Source organism: Hemitrygon akajei, chromosome 1 (assembly GCF_048418815.1).
Source record: "Hemitrygon akajei chromosome 1, sHemAka1.3, whole genome shotgun sequence".
In the NCBI taxonomy this organism is placed as follows: domain Eukaryota; kingdom Metazoa; phylum Chordata; class Chondrichthyes; order Myliobatiformes; family Dasyatidae; genus Hemitrygon; species Hemitrygon akajei.
The window spans coordinates 49,401,930-49,419,108 of record NC_133124.1 but is presented as its reverse complement, the minus strand read 5'-3'; the positions used below and the strand labels follow the sequence as shown (position 1 = coordinate 49,419,108).

At 41.3% G+C, this 17,179-nt stretch overlaps 1 long non-coding RNA gene across 1 annotated transcript; it reads left to right on the top strand.

Annotated features, from left to right (window-relative positions):
- Positions 1-9,741: 9,741 nt before the first annotated feature.
- On the top strand, positions 9,742-16,346 carry LOC140726378 (uncharacterized). The gene is made up of 2 exons (XR_012098620.1): positions 9,742-10,251; positions 11,542-16,346. It is a non-coding gene; the product is annotated as an uncharacterized lncRNA (long non-coding RNA).
- The last annotated feature ends 833 nt before the right edge of the window (positions 16,347-17,179 follow it).

The following is a 17,179-nucleotide window of genomic DNA, read 5'->3' as shown; positions in this document are numbered from 1 at the left end:
GGCCTCCAGGCCATTCACTCCACTCCAAACCTCATTGAACTCCCTTGGAGCCAGCAAAGTGTCAGATCACTCAATTGGCCTGAAAACACACCATCAAAATGTAAATCATAGGTTCCAATTGCACGCAGCTTAGTAAGAAAAAATAATAAAAGAAGAAGAAATAGTGCAAGTAGTTTCGTGAACTGTCTGAAGGATATCACCATTGGTCGCAGTGTTCAGTCATATACAGTTGACAAATAAAGCTAACTTTAATCTAATTTTAATCTTCACTGCACTGTGGCAATTACATCTCAAGATCATAAGATATAAGAGCAGAATTAGGCTTATTGTGTCTGCTCCACCATTTCAACATGGTTGATCCATTTTTCCTCTTATGTTTCCAAAACTGTGTGCAGTAGGTTAGAAGTGATCTCACCATTGCCATATACAATAGCAATAATACTTCCTTATACTGAAAATCAAATCATCTCTTAATAAAGACTAACATACTGTCTATTCTGAAACCAGAAGAACGCATTACAAATGAATTAAATATATTATATCATTCTAATTGCTTTATAATTTAACTTTAAAACCAATACAGTCTTAAGTAATTTTTAGAGTCCTTTATAAATTCTGGTAGCATCATTCCTTGACCTGTTCTTATCTGATTCCTGCAATGTCTTCTTCTGAAATCGGTTGAGTTATGGTCCTCTGGATAATTGAGTCACTGTGGAAAAGAACCATAAAGCAATGAAGATCCCAGATTCGAATACTGATCAATACTTTGGTAGTTGATACAAGTTTGCTTTTCTGTTTGCGAGTTTAACTGGCAAGTTATGTAGATAATGCCATTCTTCATTTCTTGAGAAAGCAGTACTGAGTCGGCTTCTTGAAACCACACTTGATATAATTGAAAGAAATACTGGACATTTTCAAGAAGCCTTTTTGAGTCACATTCTTCATGAGGGCAAACAATTGTGATATTGTGGTAATCTGAAGGATTTGTAATTGCCTTCAGAGAATGTGGATTACTGATCCATTTCATAATGGTACTCTTATAGGAAGTGATGCCTCTGCTGTACTTGACCTCTGTGGCATGAACAAGTGAGAAAACATTTAGGATAACTATCAGAAATTATTACTTGCTTCATGGTCCTTTTGGGAAATGGGGAGAATTAAAAATGTTATCAATGTAAATGAGTGATTGATAGATGGCATGGACTTGAACACTGAAGGACCTGTTTCTGTGCTGTATCTCATTGTGACTGTATGTTACCAGAGGCGAATTTTTAAAAATGGATTTTTATTCTCACATATACCAAGGCACAGTGAAGAACTGTTTTGCGCACATCTATACAGATCATTCATCTCATCATAAACCCCAAAATATTGACGGCTTATTCATTTCCATAGATGCTGTGTAACCTGCTGAGTTCCTCCGGCAATTTGTGTGTGTAATTCATCATATATCAATGGTCACAGTCACCGAGGAAGTGCAATGCAGACTGACAGCAAGATTTCTTCCTTAAGCAAGAGAAAATCTGCAGACGCTGGAAGTCAAAGCAACACACACAAAATGCCGAAGGAATTCAACAGGCCAGGCAGCATCTATGGAAAAAAGTAAACAGTTGATGTTTCCGGCCAAGACCCTTCATCTGAACTGGAGAAAAAAGATGGAAAATCAGAGTAAGAACATGGGGGAGGGGAGGAAGGAATACAAGGTAGTAAGTGATAGGTGAAACAGGGAGAAGGGGAGGGGTGAAGTAAAGAGCTGGAAAGTTGATTGGTGAACGAGATAAAGGGCTGCAGAAGGGCTAATCTGATAGGATAGAAGACCGTGGAAGAAAGAGAAGGGGGAGGAGCACTAGAGGAAGGTGATGGGAAGGTAAGGAGATTAGGTGAGAGGAATGGTGAAGGAGTGGGTGGGGGGGCAGTTACCGGAAGTTCAAGAAATTGATGTTTTTGCCATCAGGTTGGAGGCTATCCAGATGGAATATAAGATTTGGCTCTCCAACCTGTGTGTGGCCTCATTGCAACAGTAGAGGAGGCCATGGAGTGACATGTTGTAATAGGAACGGGAAGTAGAATTAAAATGGGTGGTCACTGAGAGATCCCACTTTATCTGGTGAATGGAGCATAGGTGCTTTGCACAGTGGTCTACCAATTTATGTCGGGTCTCACCACTATACAGCAGGACACATTGGGAGCACTGGATACAGTAGATGACCCCAACAGACACACAGATGAAGTATCGCCTCACCTGGAAGGACTGTTGGGGGCCCTAAATAGTAGTGTGGGAGGAGTTATAAGGGCAGGTGAGGCACTTGTTCTGCTTGCAAGGATAAGTACCAGAAGGGTAGAAGTGGATGGGGGGGAGGAACAAATGCACAAGGGAGTTGTTGAGGTTTCTACCTTAACAAGGTAGACTGTGAGGTCAGGAGTCCATCTTACTGTACTAGAGTACCATATAATAGTCTTACATCAACTCATACGAGCATACGTGTTGCTGTTGATTGGAGTATGAGGCTGTGTCAGTTGTAAATGGAATTGATGAAGGAGGGCAGAATATGAGAGATTAGAGACCAGTTGCAGACTCGGAAGCAGTGTTGCTGGACTTGGACTTGAACTGGGGATCAGTAGGCAGGTTTAGTTTCAGGCAATGGATCTGGCGCAAGTTAATTTGGAAGGTCGGTTCAGCAGGATAGAAGACCAAGGATTGGCAATGGGCAAGACAAAGCGGTGGACAAGTAATGAATGATGAGGGGCTGAGGATGGTCAACCAGGTGACTGGCAATCTGCGGGGAGATGTATATAGCTGACTTAGATAGAAGATTCCATCAGGGTTATAGATCAGTATCTGCTGGAGAGGTAATGGAGGGGTTAGGTTAGGCATGTCAAACTCTCCACAAGAGCCAGTGATGGGGCTGATATGGTGCTAGTGATGAATGAGAGTAAAGCTACAACTTAGCCCTATTAGCACAACATATCTGGAAATTGTTGGGCTCTTTGAGATTCATGGCTGTTTACCAGATTGAGCTGGTCTCATTTTAACTAACAAGCTCCCAGTATTAAAAGACTCTTCGGTAAGAGTTCTCAACATAATATTTAATGAAAATATTGCCAGAACTTTGAACTTTGAAATGTTCATCAGGCACCTGGTGGAACAGATCTCCTTCGGTCGGCAAGCCACATGTCAGCTTCTGTCATTTCTGGGGCACCATCAAGAAGGCGACTCGTGCGAGCAGCTCCAATGGAAACCATCAAATACTCCCATTTTAGTCTGCTACAGCTGAAAACCACAGCTACAGCTATGGACTGTAAAGTAATACCTGTTATAAGGCAATTTAAAAAGTCTTTTGCTACGTAAAGTTGATGAAATTCAAACAGACTCTGGATGCTGGAGTGGTTGCCCATTAAGTGAGTGGAAGAGAGGATACCACTCTGGTTTAAAAGTTTGTCTAAGAAGGCGTGGATTTCGATTCCCAATACTGAACATCTTGCTGGCAAATGTAGTCTGGGGTAAATAAAATTGAAGATCTCAGAGCTAGAGTGCTGTACCAGACATTAGGTTAGGTATTAATATTGATGTAGTAAAATGGATTCAACAGTGGCTGGATGGGAGATGCCGGAGAGTAGTGGTAGATAACTGTTTGTCAGGTTGGAGGCCGGTGACTAGTGGTGTGCCTCAGGGATCTGTACTGGGTCCAATGTTGTTTGTCATATACATTCATGATTTTGATGATGGGGTGGTAAATTGGATTAATAAGTATGCAGATGATACTAAGATGGCGTTGTGGATAATGAAGTAGATTTTCAAAGCTTGCAGAGAGATTTAGGCCAGTTAGAAGAGTGGGCTGAAAGATGGCAGATGGAGTTTAATGCTGACAAGTGTGAGGAGCTACATTTTGGTAGGACTAATCAAAATAGGACATACATGGAAAATGGTAGGGCATTAAGGAATGCAGTAGAACAGAGTGATCTAGGAATAATGGTACATAGTTCCCTGAAGGTGGAATCTCATGTGGATAGGGTGGTGAAAAAAGCTTTTGGTATGCTGGCCTTTGTAAATCAGAGCATTGAGTATAGGAGTTGGGATATAATGTTAAAATTGTACAAGGCATTGGTGAGGCCAAATTTGGAGTATTGTGTACAGTTCTGGTCACTGAATTATAGGAAAGATGTCAACAAAATAGAGAGAGTACAGAGAAGATTTACTAGAATGTTACCTGGGTTTCAGCACCAAAGTTACAGAGAAAGGTTGAACAAGTTAGGTCTTTATTCTTTATTCTTTTGTGGAAGGTTGAGGGGGGACTTGATTGAGGTATTTAAAATTATGAGGGTGATAGATAGAGTTGACGTGGATAGGCTTTTGACATTGAGAGTAGGGGAGATTCAAACAAGAGGACATGAGTTGAGAGTTAGTGGGCTAAAGTTTAGGGGTAACACAAGGGGGAACTTTACTCAGAGAGTGGTAGCTGTGTGGAACGAGATTCCGGAAGAAGTAGTAGAGGCAGGTTCAATATTGTCATTTAAAAAAAAATTGGATAGGTATATGGGCAGGAAAAGAACGGAGAGTTATGGGCTGAGTGTGGGTCGGTGGGACCAGGTGAGAGTAAGCGTTCGGCACGGACTAGAAGGGCTGAGATGGCCTGTTTCCATGCTGTAATTGTTATATGGTTATGGTTATTGGGACCTTTTGTGTTTTTTGTTTCACAGAGACCTGGAAGTCTCCCCTCATTCCAGATGCAGTGATACAATTCACTGCCATTACAGGACTGCTGAGTCTTTCAAAGGCAGAGGAGCACAGGAGCCCTTGAAGAACTGCTTTGAATCGGTGGGCTGGATTGTATTCAGGGATTCATCTTCCAGTCTGGGTGAGTACGCCACAGCTGTCGCTGACTTCATTAAAACCTGTGTGGATGAGTGTGTGTCTATGAGAACATAATGTACATACCCAAATCAAAAGCAATGGATGAACCAGGAGGTTTGTAGTCTGTTGAGGGCTAGATTTGTTGCATTCAAGTCTGGCGACCCAGGACTACACAAGAAAACCAGGTACAACTTAAGTAGGTCTATCTCAAGAGCAAAGGAACAAATCAAATGAGGTTGGAGGAAGAATCAGAAGCATGTCAACTCTGGCAGGGTTTACAGGCCAATACCTCCTATAAAGCGAAACCTAACATCATGACTGGCAGTGATGCTTCACTCTCAGATGAGCTCAACAGCTTTTATGCTCAATTTGAAAGGGAGAATAAAACCACAGCTGTACAGATCCCTGCGGCACCAGGTGACCCTGTGATCTCTGTAATGGAGGCTAACGTCAGATTGTTTTTACATGGGTGAACCCTCGCATGGTGACAGGCACTGATGGAGTACCTGGTAGGGCTCTGAAAACCTGAGTCAACCGACTGGGAGGGGTGTTCAAAGACATTTTCAATCTCTCATTGCTGCAGTTGGAACTTCTCACCTGCTTCAATAGGACAACAATCATATCAGTGCCCAAGAAGAGTAGAGTGAGCTATTTTAATGACTATCGTCCACAATAGGTCTTCATCAGATGTGATCTCATTAGCTTTTCATGTGGCCTTGGATCAAATAGACAATTCTAATACCTATGTCAGAATGCTGTTTATTGCAGCTCAGTGTTTAGCACAATCGTTCCTATAGTTCTGATCAAAAAGCTCCAAAACCTGGGCCTCTGTACCTCCTGGTAACTGGATCCTTGACTTCCTAACCATAGGATGGAAATCTGTGAAGATCAGAAATAACATCTCCACCTCACTAACAATCAACATCGTGCATCTCAGGGATGTGTGCTTAGCCCACTGCTCTACTCTCTGTACATGCATGACCGTGTGGTTAGGCACAGTTCAAATGCAATCTATAACTTTGCTGAAAACACAACTAATGTTGGCAGATTTCAAATGGTGATGAGAGGGAGTACACAAGCAAGATCTATTAGATAGTTGACACCTGAAACGTCCACCATACTGCTTGTGTCCTCCACAGTGAAAATTTCTGATTTCTAAATGGACTTTGAGCATATGAACACTACCTCACTATTTTTTTAAAAAATTAATTTTGCACTACTTATTTAATTGAACTGTTTTATTATATATACTGTATATACACTTATTTTAATTCAGTTTGTTTCTTTTATTATTTATTGCATATACTGTTTCTGCAAAGACACCAAATTTCCTGACATTTGCCAGTGATATTAAACCTGAATCTGATTCTGAGTTTGATGGCATTGATAAAATGGGCTCCTGATGGATAGTAATGGAGTGCTACACATTAGAAGACATTAAGTTTTCAGATTGATGACATGTAATAAAATCAGAGCCATTTGGACAGCCATGCAGTTCATAGTTTAATTTGCTGGCATCCAATGAGAATTAGTTTTCTCTTTACAGGCTGGGTCAGGAAGAAGAGGAAAATTCCATTTTCATGGGCATGTAAGTATGGAGTGAAAGCAGAAAATACATTCTTGATGAGGACGTGATTTGGCTTAGGTAAGAGCCCTTTTGACAATTCTGCACTTTTCCCTGGTGGGCTCTGGATTAAGTGGAAAAGAGAAAAAACATGTTTGAGAAATATATATTGAACAACTGGAAAGGAAAACCAAAAATTGGGTTGTGTGGTTATCTGCAGGGAATACCATATCAAGTACAATTAACTGAGCAAATGGCTTGTGCAAAGAGATGGCTCTAATTGAGAGAAGACTGGCAGAAAGCCCATTCAAAAACATAAATTGTCATTTATGCTATTTTCTGGGACCTGTCAAACCTTTTCTTGAGTTACAGCGAGAATTTTTGAAAAACGCACAATACTCAGTTTAAGTCACAATCCCTTCCTTACTATCTCAGATTTTGTATGAGCTATTAAGCACTAGGCAATATTCTAAACATCTCGTGCTCTGATCACTTACAAAATAGGTCAGTATTGAAAAATCTCTAAGCTCACTCTAAAGTGTTAGAGAGGTGGCTATAATGTCCATCTTCCTGGTTCAAAGGACAAAGGTAGCAAGAAAGAAAGTAAAAGAGTAAATTGCTAACAGAGAGAGTCTGATCAGTTATATGGCCTATTTCATTCCGGCAGTTATCAAAGGCTCTACATTGAAATGATCTAAAAGAAAATAAGACTGCTGGAAACATCATTATAAAAGAAGTTTATCTGGAGGCGTATAAAACCATCTAACTAAACTGTAATCATATAAGCTTTGAAACTCCCCATGAAAAATGCTGGTCCTGGCTCTCTGTGAATCTCATGTGTCATCTGACAGGCAGATACATTTCACAACCAATTTTTACTTGATCTTTATTTGCCCTTGTGGTGAATTGACTGACGCATACAAAATTTAGAACTAATGAATCACAATAGTTTATTCAACTCGGGCTAACATCAATGGTCATTAAAGGAAGGATTCCTTCAGAACCTGACATTTCATTTCAGTCAGCATGTCTCTTGTGAAATGGTAGTGTCCCAGTAATACAAAGCTTGATGCAAGACCGCATTTACCTCATTCCTTTGTCTTTAATTAATGATATTATCCAGGTAAATAAAGCAGAACAACACAAATACAGGTAACTTGATTTGTTTGTAATTACTGAAATGTCTACCAGAGTTAAGACTGGGTGAAAGATATCGCCTTCCACAATTTGTATCATTATTATGTCATTTGGCTCAACTACAAGAATTTCTGCTTCTAATATACAGGACAGGAGTAGACACCTTGGGAATAATTGCTGTCGATCATGGTGCAAAAGGAACAAAGTCCAAAGTCTGATCAGCATAACTATGGTTAATCATCATTGGAACCAATTTTCACAGAGGTGAAATGGCAGTCAGGGATGATAATTACTTAAAATTGGTGTTGTTTTGGTCATAGAATGTACACACAGACAACACTGTCTGCCAAGCAACTTACGTAATGTGCTCTTTGTCACCAGAATGACGGTGGTTCATTTCTTACAACTGGTAGAATATGGTGGTACATTTTCTATCACCATTGATGCATAATAGTGTGCCAAAGATGGAAGAAAATTAATGAATGTACCCTGTATTCATTTTCCCCACTATTATATGGTGATGTGTTTTGTATCTTTTCTAGTGGCCCATAAATTGGAATCAGTAAATGTTTGTCTGTGATGTCAGAAAGCATTAAATAATTGGACACCAATATCCTTTTATCCAATTGCAACTTTTGGGAAGGAAGACCTTGGGGAAAAATAAAGAACTTCGGATAAAAATATTTTAATTAAAACATAATTGTTGATAGTATTGATTCATTTTAATGGAAATCTGCATAAAATTGACCTTTTTAACAGATGTTGCCAAGGTGGCTTCATATTAGAAGTTTAAATAGCTCCATATCATGTCTAAATTGTGTTTTTTTGTAGCAGAGTTCTGTCACGTTTCACATACCAGATGCTAGGGTAATTGGGGACTATTTTACACATGATCTCAAGCAATTGTTCACTGCATGCAACTGAGGATTTCGAAATTCTTAAATAAATTTAAAACTCTTGTATCTTTATGAACAACAGCTTTCATTGTGGCACTTTATCAAGCCAAAACTGTCATAGTTTATGAAATTTCATTTAGGTTCCAACAACAATTGAAGAAATTTTACAAAACTTCCAACTAATCACTGAAGAATTCCCAACAGTATTTTATAATGGGATATATTCCAGGAAACTTTCCCAATTGCATAGATTTTCTCATAACCTTATGCCATTTCATAGTTTGACCATTTCAGAAAACCTCTAATAAGGCAAGTTCACACAACTCCATGGTGTTGCATTGAGCCTAATGGGTGGTATTTGTGATTAATGTTTACTCATCTAGCACACTCTTTCTAACCAGTAAATTCCTTTTAAACAATTTGTTCTTCCCCAGAATGTACAGCTCATGACATGAAGAATCATTTCAAAAATCTGCAGTATTTAAAATTATTTGATTACTGTTTTATGTTTCATCACCAACCTCTCAAAACACTTAATCACTGTGGCTATACAGTAAATGCTACTGGATGATAGTCATTGAGGCAGGTTAGCATGTTCTTCTTCAACATCAGCATAATTGAAGCCTGCTTGAAGCAGGTGTGTACCTGAGACCGTCAAAGTGAGTGGTTAAAGTTATTTTGCTGCTGTAGCTCATCCGCTTCAAGGGTTGAAGTGTTATGTATTGAGAAATTCTCTTCTGCCTACAGTGGTAATATGCAGTTATCTGAGTTACTGTTGCATTTCTGTCAGTAAAACCAGTCTGGCAATTTTCCACTGGTCTCTCTAATTAACAAAACATTTTTGCAAACAGAACTGCTGCTCACTGGATTTTTCTTTTTGTTCTTTGCACTTTTCTCTGTGAACTCTGTGTGCATGAAAATCCCAAGAAATCAACCGTTTCTGAGGTACTCAAACCACTCTCTCTAGCACCAACAATCATTCCACAGTCAAAATCACCTAGGTCACATTACTGTCCCCCATTCTGAAATTTGCTCTGAACAATAACTGGTGCTCTTGATCATGTCTGCATGTTTTTATACATTGAGTTGCTGCCACATGATTGACTGATTAGATCTTGCGTTAATTGGCAGGTGTACCTAATAAAGTAGCCACTGAGTGTAGATTTGTTTCTTGTGGATATCTAAAGCTTTTGAGCCAGGAAAATGTAACAGGAAGTGATGTTGAGCCAGAACAAATTCTGTTTTAAAGCAGCTGGGAAAGTTGAAACAGCTCAGACATCAGGCATACAGCATACAGGAGGGAGGCTGAAAATTTGGCTGAGTGGTGTCTTAACTAAAACATCTCTCCCAATGTCAGCAAAACAAAGGAACTGATTGTTGACTTCAGGAGAGGGGAACCAGAGGAACGTGAGCCAGTCCTCATCAGAGGAGGAGAGGGTCAGCAACATTGAATTCCTGGTTGTTACTATTTCAGAGGACCTGTCCTGGACCCAGTGTGTAAATGCAATTGAGAAGAAAGCATGATAGTGCCTCTTCTTCCTTGGGAGTCTGTGGAGATTTGGCATAACATCAAAAACTTTGACAAACTTCTATAGCTGCATTGACTGGCTGCATCATAGCCAGCTATGGAAACATGAAATCCTACAAAAGGTAGTGGATTTGGCCCAGTACATCATGAGTAAAGCCCTCCTAACCACTGAGCACATCTACGTGAAATGCTGTAGCAGGAAAGCAGCATCCATCATCAGACATCCTCACCTCCCAGGCCATGCTCTTTTCTCGCTGTTGCCATCAAGTAGAAGGTACAAGAGCTTCGCGACTCACATTACCAGGTTCAGGAACAGTTACTTCCCCTCAACCATCAGGCTCTTGAAGGGGATAACCACACTTACCTGCCCATCTGTTGAGATATTCGTACAACCAATGATCTCAGTTTAAGGACTCTTTATCTTGTAATTTTATGTTCTAGTTATTCATTGTGATTTATTTATATTTGCATTTGCACAGTTTGGTATCTTAAGCTCCCTACTTGATCTTTCATTGATCCTGCTATAGTTACTATTCTATAAATTTGCCAAGTATGCCCACAGGAAAATGAATGTCGGAGTTGTATGTGGTAATATACAGTATATGTTCTCTGGTAATAAAATTAGCTTTGAACTTGAGCATCACTGTATAATAAAAGCACAATAAATTAAAGAATATTATATTCTCTGGATTCTGACATTTACAGTAGGACTTTAAAGATCTCCAATTCCAAAAACAGTTTTTTAAATATACCTGTAAACTTATTTATTTGCACTTAAGCCTTATCAGTTGTAAAACTGCAGATTGCAGGGAATGCAAGATGTAACACATGGTGCTGTTTCGTGGACATGACCTGGTGTATACACAAGGGATTAGTTAGACTACGATTCTATGATATGGTAGATGAAGTTCTGAGGAAGTCCTTCTGCTCATCCACTGTAACATTGAGAGTGGTGTCATGAGAACTCTAGAGAAATGGCACAGGGACCACTTTTCTGCATTCTCCTATCGCTACCACCAACCCTGTAGAAGGGTAACTAAGAAAATCTCTGCTGAAGCTGAACTCGCATCCGGCCCATGGCTTAGGAACAAGTGTACTATTAAGCTGCATCAGAGGACTGTAGATGGAGATGTTAGCAAAAGAAATTTACCAATGATGGGATCAGGATTCAGAATTTTGACAGCATTGTGATATTTTGGATCCTTCACAAGAGCATTAAGAGGGTTTTTACAAGAATAGGCAGATTGAAGGACCACAGGAACATAAAAAATGGAATTCTAATGAGATTCAAAAAATTCCTATCACCATATCCTACTTCCATGCATAGGAGTTGGGATTATTATTCTTGTATAAAAATTGATAATGTAGGTTTTTGCAAATAAAATGAAGTGAGACGTCCTGATGAAGGGTCTTGGCCCGGAACATTGACAATTTACTCTTTTCCATAGATGCTGCCTGGCCTGATGAGTTCCTCTAGCATTTTGTCTCTGTTGCTTAGATTTCCAGCATCTGCAGATTTTCTCTTGTTTGTTTCCACCTTAATATCTCTATTTTTCCCTTGCAGGGTTCTTTTGAAGACCCTGACCTGGAGTTACACGCTGACTTTGGTTCTTTGCGGGAATGGGACCCACTCTCAGGGTTTCATGACTGGCCGTTATTCGATGGGCCAAGGATGCAGCCTGCAAGATTAGCCTGCCTTCGGAGTTCCGGGATCTCGTGGCTCTGGAAAGGGTCGGACTTGTGGTTGGTGCCTCTGCAGGGAATCGATGTGTCGTGAGAGACGGAAGATCGAAAGCAGAGAGATGGCTGCTGGCTGTGTGCCCAGAAACCCAAGTTCTTTGCGCACAGAGCTCGAAAAAAGTGACGCAACGGACTTTTAACGTCGTAACTCAGTGAATTGTTTGTTATGTCTTTCCTCTTGCTGTGAGACGGAGACACCTCTTCCTCCCCTATTAGGGAGAGAGAGAGAGAGAGAGAGAGCCTGTGGTATGTTGAATACCAGGTGAACGAGTATCTTTGAGGTACTGCAAGTCTGTGTCTTTGCTGATGCTTTGCTGCACTCTTGTGCGCTCGGTGGTGGGTGCCGATGCTTTTTATTGCCAGTGGGGTGGGGGGAGGATCGTTGCTTGCTGCTGCTTATGTGCAGGAGGGGGGATTTGGGAGGAGCTGTGGGATTCTAACATTTAACTGTCATTCATTCTTTGGGGCACTGCTCTGTTTTCGTGGATGGTTGTGAAGAAAAAAGTATTTTGGGATGTATATTGTATATGTTTCACTGACTTTAAATGTACCTTTGAAACCTTTGAAGTGAGACATTTTATGTTTAATGAAACTCGTAACATGTTTTATTGAACTCCAAAACCTGCACACAAAGGGGCGCTAAAACCTCTTTACATAATAACGTCATCACGTCAGACCAGCCTCTTAAAGTGAAACCCAACTCAATGTCAGTGCTTGTGAATTATGTACTTTTCTCCCAGTTAAGTTGCCCTGTACAGCTCCCCCCCACCCCCAGGATTCACTAAAGCCAGCATTGTGAGCCCAGACGAGCTCCTTGACTCGGTTCCTGTGTTCCATGGGTGGAGGAACAGTAGATGCCTTTGGCTCGACCAGAGATGTGTTTACACGGTTTTGGTCATGTCGTACCAGGGTCATGGCAGTGGAATACTCCAAATCTTGGTGGGCCAGCTTAAGGTAATCTACTGAAACACGTTCAGGTTTACCCCTCTTGACTATGGCAAAAGTCTTTTCCTCTTATTTCAAAACGCAGAACAGGCCATTGTAAGGGGGCCTGAGGAGATGTTGGTTTGCATCATGGTGGATGAAAATAAATCAGGCAGTACGTAAGACAACAGGAACCCAGGAGCGTTGCACGCCATATTGGGAGGTACAAACAGGTGAAAAGGAATTGAATTTAACGAGGAGGGTGGAAACTGTTGAGAGGCTGACCGGGCGGTAGTGGTGTCATGAATGAAATCACCTGGCACTCCTAATGGTTGCCCATAGACGAACTCTGCCATGGATGACTGCAGGTCCTCTTTTGGAGCAGTTCTGAGCCCTGGCACCCTGGGGTTCAATCTTGCCGACAATTATCTGTCAGAGCAGCCTTTAAGGGGCAGTGAAACCACTCACATAGGATATTGGACTGCGGGTGATACACCATGGTGTGATGTAGCCTAACGCTAAGGTTGTGGACCATCACAGGTCATAGGAAATATCAGATGGGGTGCCAAACTGAGGAACCCAGGTGCTGATGAACACCCAAGCAACATCTACGGCCATCATTGATGCTAGAGGGATGACCTCTGGCCACCTGGTGGTATGGCCCACTACGATAAGGAGGTACGTGAAACTGTGGGCGGAGAAAGAGGACCAACAAGGTCCACGCTGACAGGGTCAAACCACTCACAGACCTCAGAAGGTGCCAATACTGAATATGATGGTTAATTTTTGTCCACTGGCACTCCACACATGTCCGCTGGCCAGCTGAGCACATGTTTAGGGATATTGCCTTTAAGGACATTATACAGGGGATGTATAAATTCAGCAGCTCACAGAATGAAGTGGTAATAGACAGTTACCAAGCCTAAAAACTCCTGTAGTTTTTTCATAGTGCAGGGCAGTGGAAAATCTATAACAGTGGCTACTTTTGATGGGAGGGGTTTCACGCCTTCTGCAGAGATGCGAAGACCCATGGTTGATAACCCAAGCTGGCATTTAGCAGGGTTAATAATCAACCTCTATTGGCTTAAGGGCTTGAAAAGGGTGCGGAGATGAGAAATGTGTTCGGATTTGGACGCACTGGTGACAAGTGTAGCATCCAGGTAAACAAAAAGAAAATCTAAGTATTTTAATACAGAGTCCATCAGCCTTTGGAAAGTCTGTGCTGCATTTTTCAGTCCAAATGCACAGAATCTCAAAAAGGCCAAACAGGTTATCACAGCTGTTTTGAGACTGTCCTCCAAGCACACAGGCACCTGATGGTAGCCCCTAACTAGATCGACTTTAGAAAAAATTAACTTCCCAGCTAACTGTGCCAAAAAGGTCTTGAATGTGTGGGACTGGGTAATGATCAGGGCTGGTGGTCGATCTAATCACTATATGGGTAGCAACCACCATTGGACTTGGGGACCATATGGAGAGGTGAAGCTCAGGAGCTGTTCAAGTGGCGTACAGTTCTGAGTCTTTCCATGTTGGCAAACTCAGCCCTCATGGTTACCAGCTTTTCTGGATCCAGTCTCTGCTCACAGGCATGGACTGCCGGGCCAGTAGTGGGAATATGGGACTCGGCCCCATGTTTTGTGGCTGTAGTGGAGAATGTGGGCTTGGTGAGGTCTGGGAATTTGTCCAGCAGTCAAGTAAACTCATTTTTTAATAACTGTTCATGCAGAAAATGCCTGATCTAGTTTGCATAACCCCTGCTAAAGCATCCCTGAAGGACTATGAAGAGTTTCAATGGTGGTGTATGCGTTGGACAGAGTCATTGAGGGGAACTTGCTGAGGGAGCAGGGTAACGACCCGATGTCCTTGACATTCACAAGCCAGCAGTTCTCAACAGTCCTTGGACACTCAGGAAATCTGCACAGAGCAGAGGTCCAACTGCATTAGCCAGGATGAAGTCCCACGTGTAACGTCGCCCACTGAAGCAGAGTGTCACCTGTTGAAGCCTGTAAGCCTGGATCGTGCAGTCACTGGCGGCCTCCAGCAGGGTTCTGTGGCTCTTTCCTTCTCATCAATAGGCAATGCAGGCTGCACAGTCATTTGAACACCCGTGTCACACAGGAAAAGTCGACCTGAAAGGGTGTCTGTAATGAACCGTAGATTATTCTGGCAGCTGGAACCCATGGTGTTCACAGACCTCTGATGTCTCGATGTGCTGGCATTGTCGAAGCTGTAAGGCGGCTGGCTCTTCCTAGTGTTCATACTAAAGCAAGGGGAAGGAGTACAAGCTCAGAGGTTGTAGGTGAAACCAGCTGAGTAGTGATGAAGTAAGAAGCTGGGAGATGATAGGTAGAAAAGGTAGCAAGCTGGAGAAAAAGGAATCTGATAGGAGAGGAGAGTAGACTATGGGAGAAAGGGAAGCAGGTGGTAGGCAGGTGAGGAGAAAATGGGGAAGTTGTGTTTATGCTGTCAGGCTGGAAGCTACCCAAATGGAATACGTGGTGTTTTTCTGTCAACCTAAGAGCAGCTTCATTGTGGCAGTAGAGGAGGTCGTGGACCAACATGTTGGAATGGGAATGGGCCTCTGGGAAATGTGCTTTTGTTGCTGGAGCAGAGGCACTTGACAAAGTGGTCTCCCAGTCTGCGTTGGGTCTCACCAATGTATAGGAGACTACATAGGGAACACTGGACATAGTAAACGTGTGACATATACATGGCACTTATACTCAAGTACAGAGTACTTGGAGAGTGTGGGATAAACAAGATGCGTGTGTTTCAGCAGTTCTCCATATCTTTTTTTGTGATTCATTATACAGGCACTATGCATTGTTATAAATAAGCACCCCTATTACACATGCATTACAGATATTAGGACATGGAACACAGAAGAAAATAGAACATAGACAGCCACTTAGCCCATGATGTTGCCAATTTATACTAAATGGACTCCTCCTCTGTAATATCCAAATCCTACTTTGACCTTCATATTCATGTGTCTATCAATGGCAACCTATTTGAGGCAGTTACCACTCTCTGAGTGAAAATTTGCCATTTACATCACCTTTAAACTTCCCTTCTCTAACCTTAAAAGTACATCTTCTGATGTTTGAGGTTTCTACCCTGGAAAAAGATTCTGACTGTCAACCCTAAACATGCCTCATAATTTTCAAAACTTCTATCACGTTGCCCCTCAATGTAGGGAGAACATCCCAAATCTGTTCAACATTTTCTTATAGCTGATACCTGCAAGTCCAGACAGCATCCCAATAAACCTCTTCCGCACCTTCTCCACATCCTTCCTATAATTGGATGACCAGAATGGCACATAAACTCCAAGTGTGTTCTGAATAAAGTTTTATACATACAGGTGACTTCCTTACTGGCAATTCTGGACAATGTTTCTCATCCTCTGCATGCCACCTTGCCTGAACAGAGGAGTCTTGGCTGAACTCAGTAACAGGCGAATACAACTGTACTGCTCCAAAGAGCACTACGTAAGGTAATTCTTACCCTTGGCACTTAGGCTCTATAATGAGTCAACCTATAGTCAAGGAAGTAATGACCTCTCCTATAAGACTGTTTGAGGTAACTTATTTTTTTATTCTTTCTTACATCTCTTCTAATATTTGTATTTTTGTGTATCTGTGCACTTGTAATACTACTATGACAGTGTAATTTTCTTTGGGATTAATAAAGTAGCTATCTTTCTATCTGTCTACTCTTATATGCATCGATGCTGTACACCTTCTTACCACCTTGTCCACTTACATAGACACTTACAGAGAACTATGGACCTGGACCCTGCGATCTTTGTTCAAGGCTCTACCATTAGTTATATACTTTTTTCTTTCATTTGACCTTCGAACACTTCACATTTGTCCAGATTAAACTGCATATTAACCAAAATGGTGTAATAGTTATATTGTGCTACAAAGTGAAATAAATTTAAAGGGTTGCACACAATCCTTAAGGACAAACAGAGATGCAACCTCAAAGAACTTGGATCATATGAAAAGAAACTCTCAGATCTCTCTAGGAGGAAAATCGGTTTAATTTTGTATTTCCAAACAGGAGCAGAAGTTTCCTCTATAAGACTATCTTCATGCATCTCCTAAGATGTTCAGATTTGCCAAAATTTTAAATGTTATTTCTGAATGTCCTGCATCACTTGTTTTCCATTTTTCATAGACAAATGGCCAAAAGCAGTTTACAAAAATAAAAACATAAAAATGCATCCATGCCTGTGACTTCACAGACTCTGCTCTCCTGGAAGAGAAGCCAGGTGAGTCTGCAGATTTGGAACATGAAATGGTCAGATTACCCTCATAGAATACCAAGTATAAGTTTTAGAGTAATTATAGATAAAATACTTGCACAGTATGGACCTAATAGAAGTCTAACAGGAGGCATCAGTTATTGCTGGTAATAATTCTATTGCCAGAAATAGCCGTACAAATCACAAAAGTAGAAGTTTATTATCTACTTTGAATTGACAGATCACAATATGGATCCTAGGAGCCATTACTGGGCAGAAAGTGGAA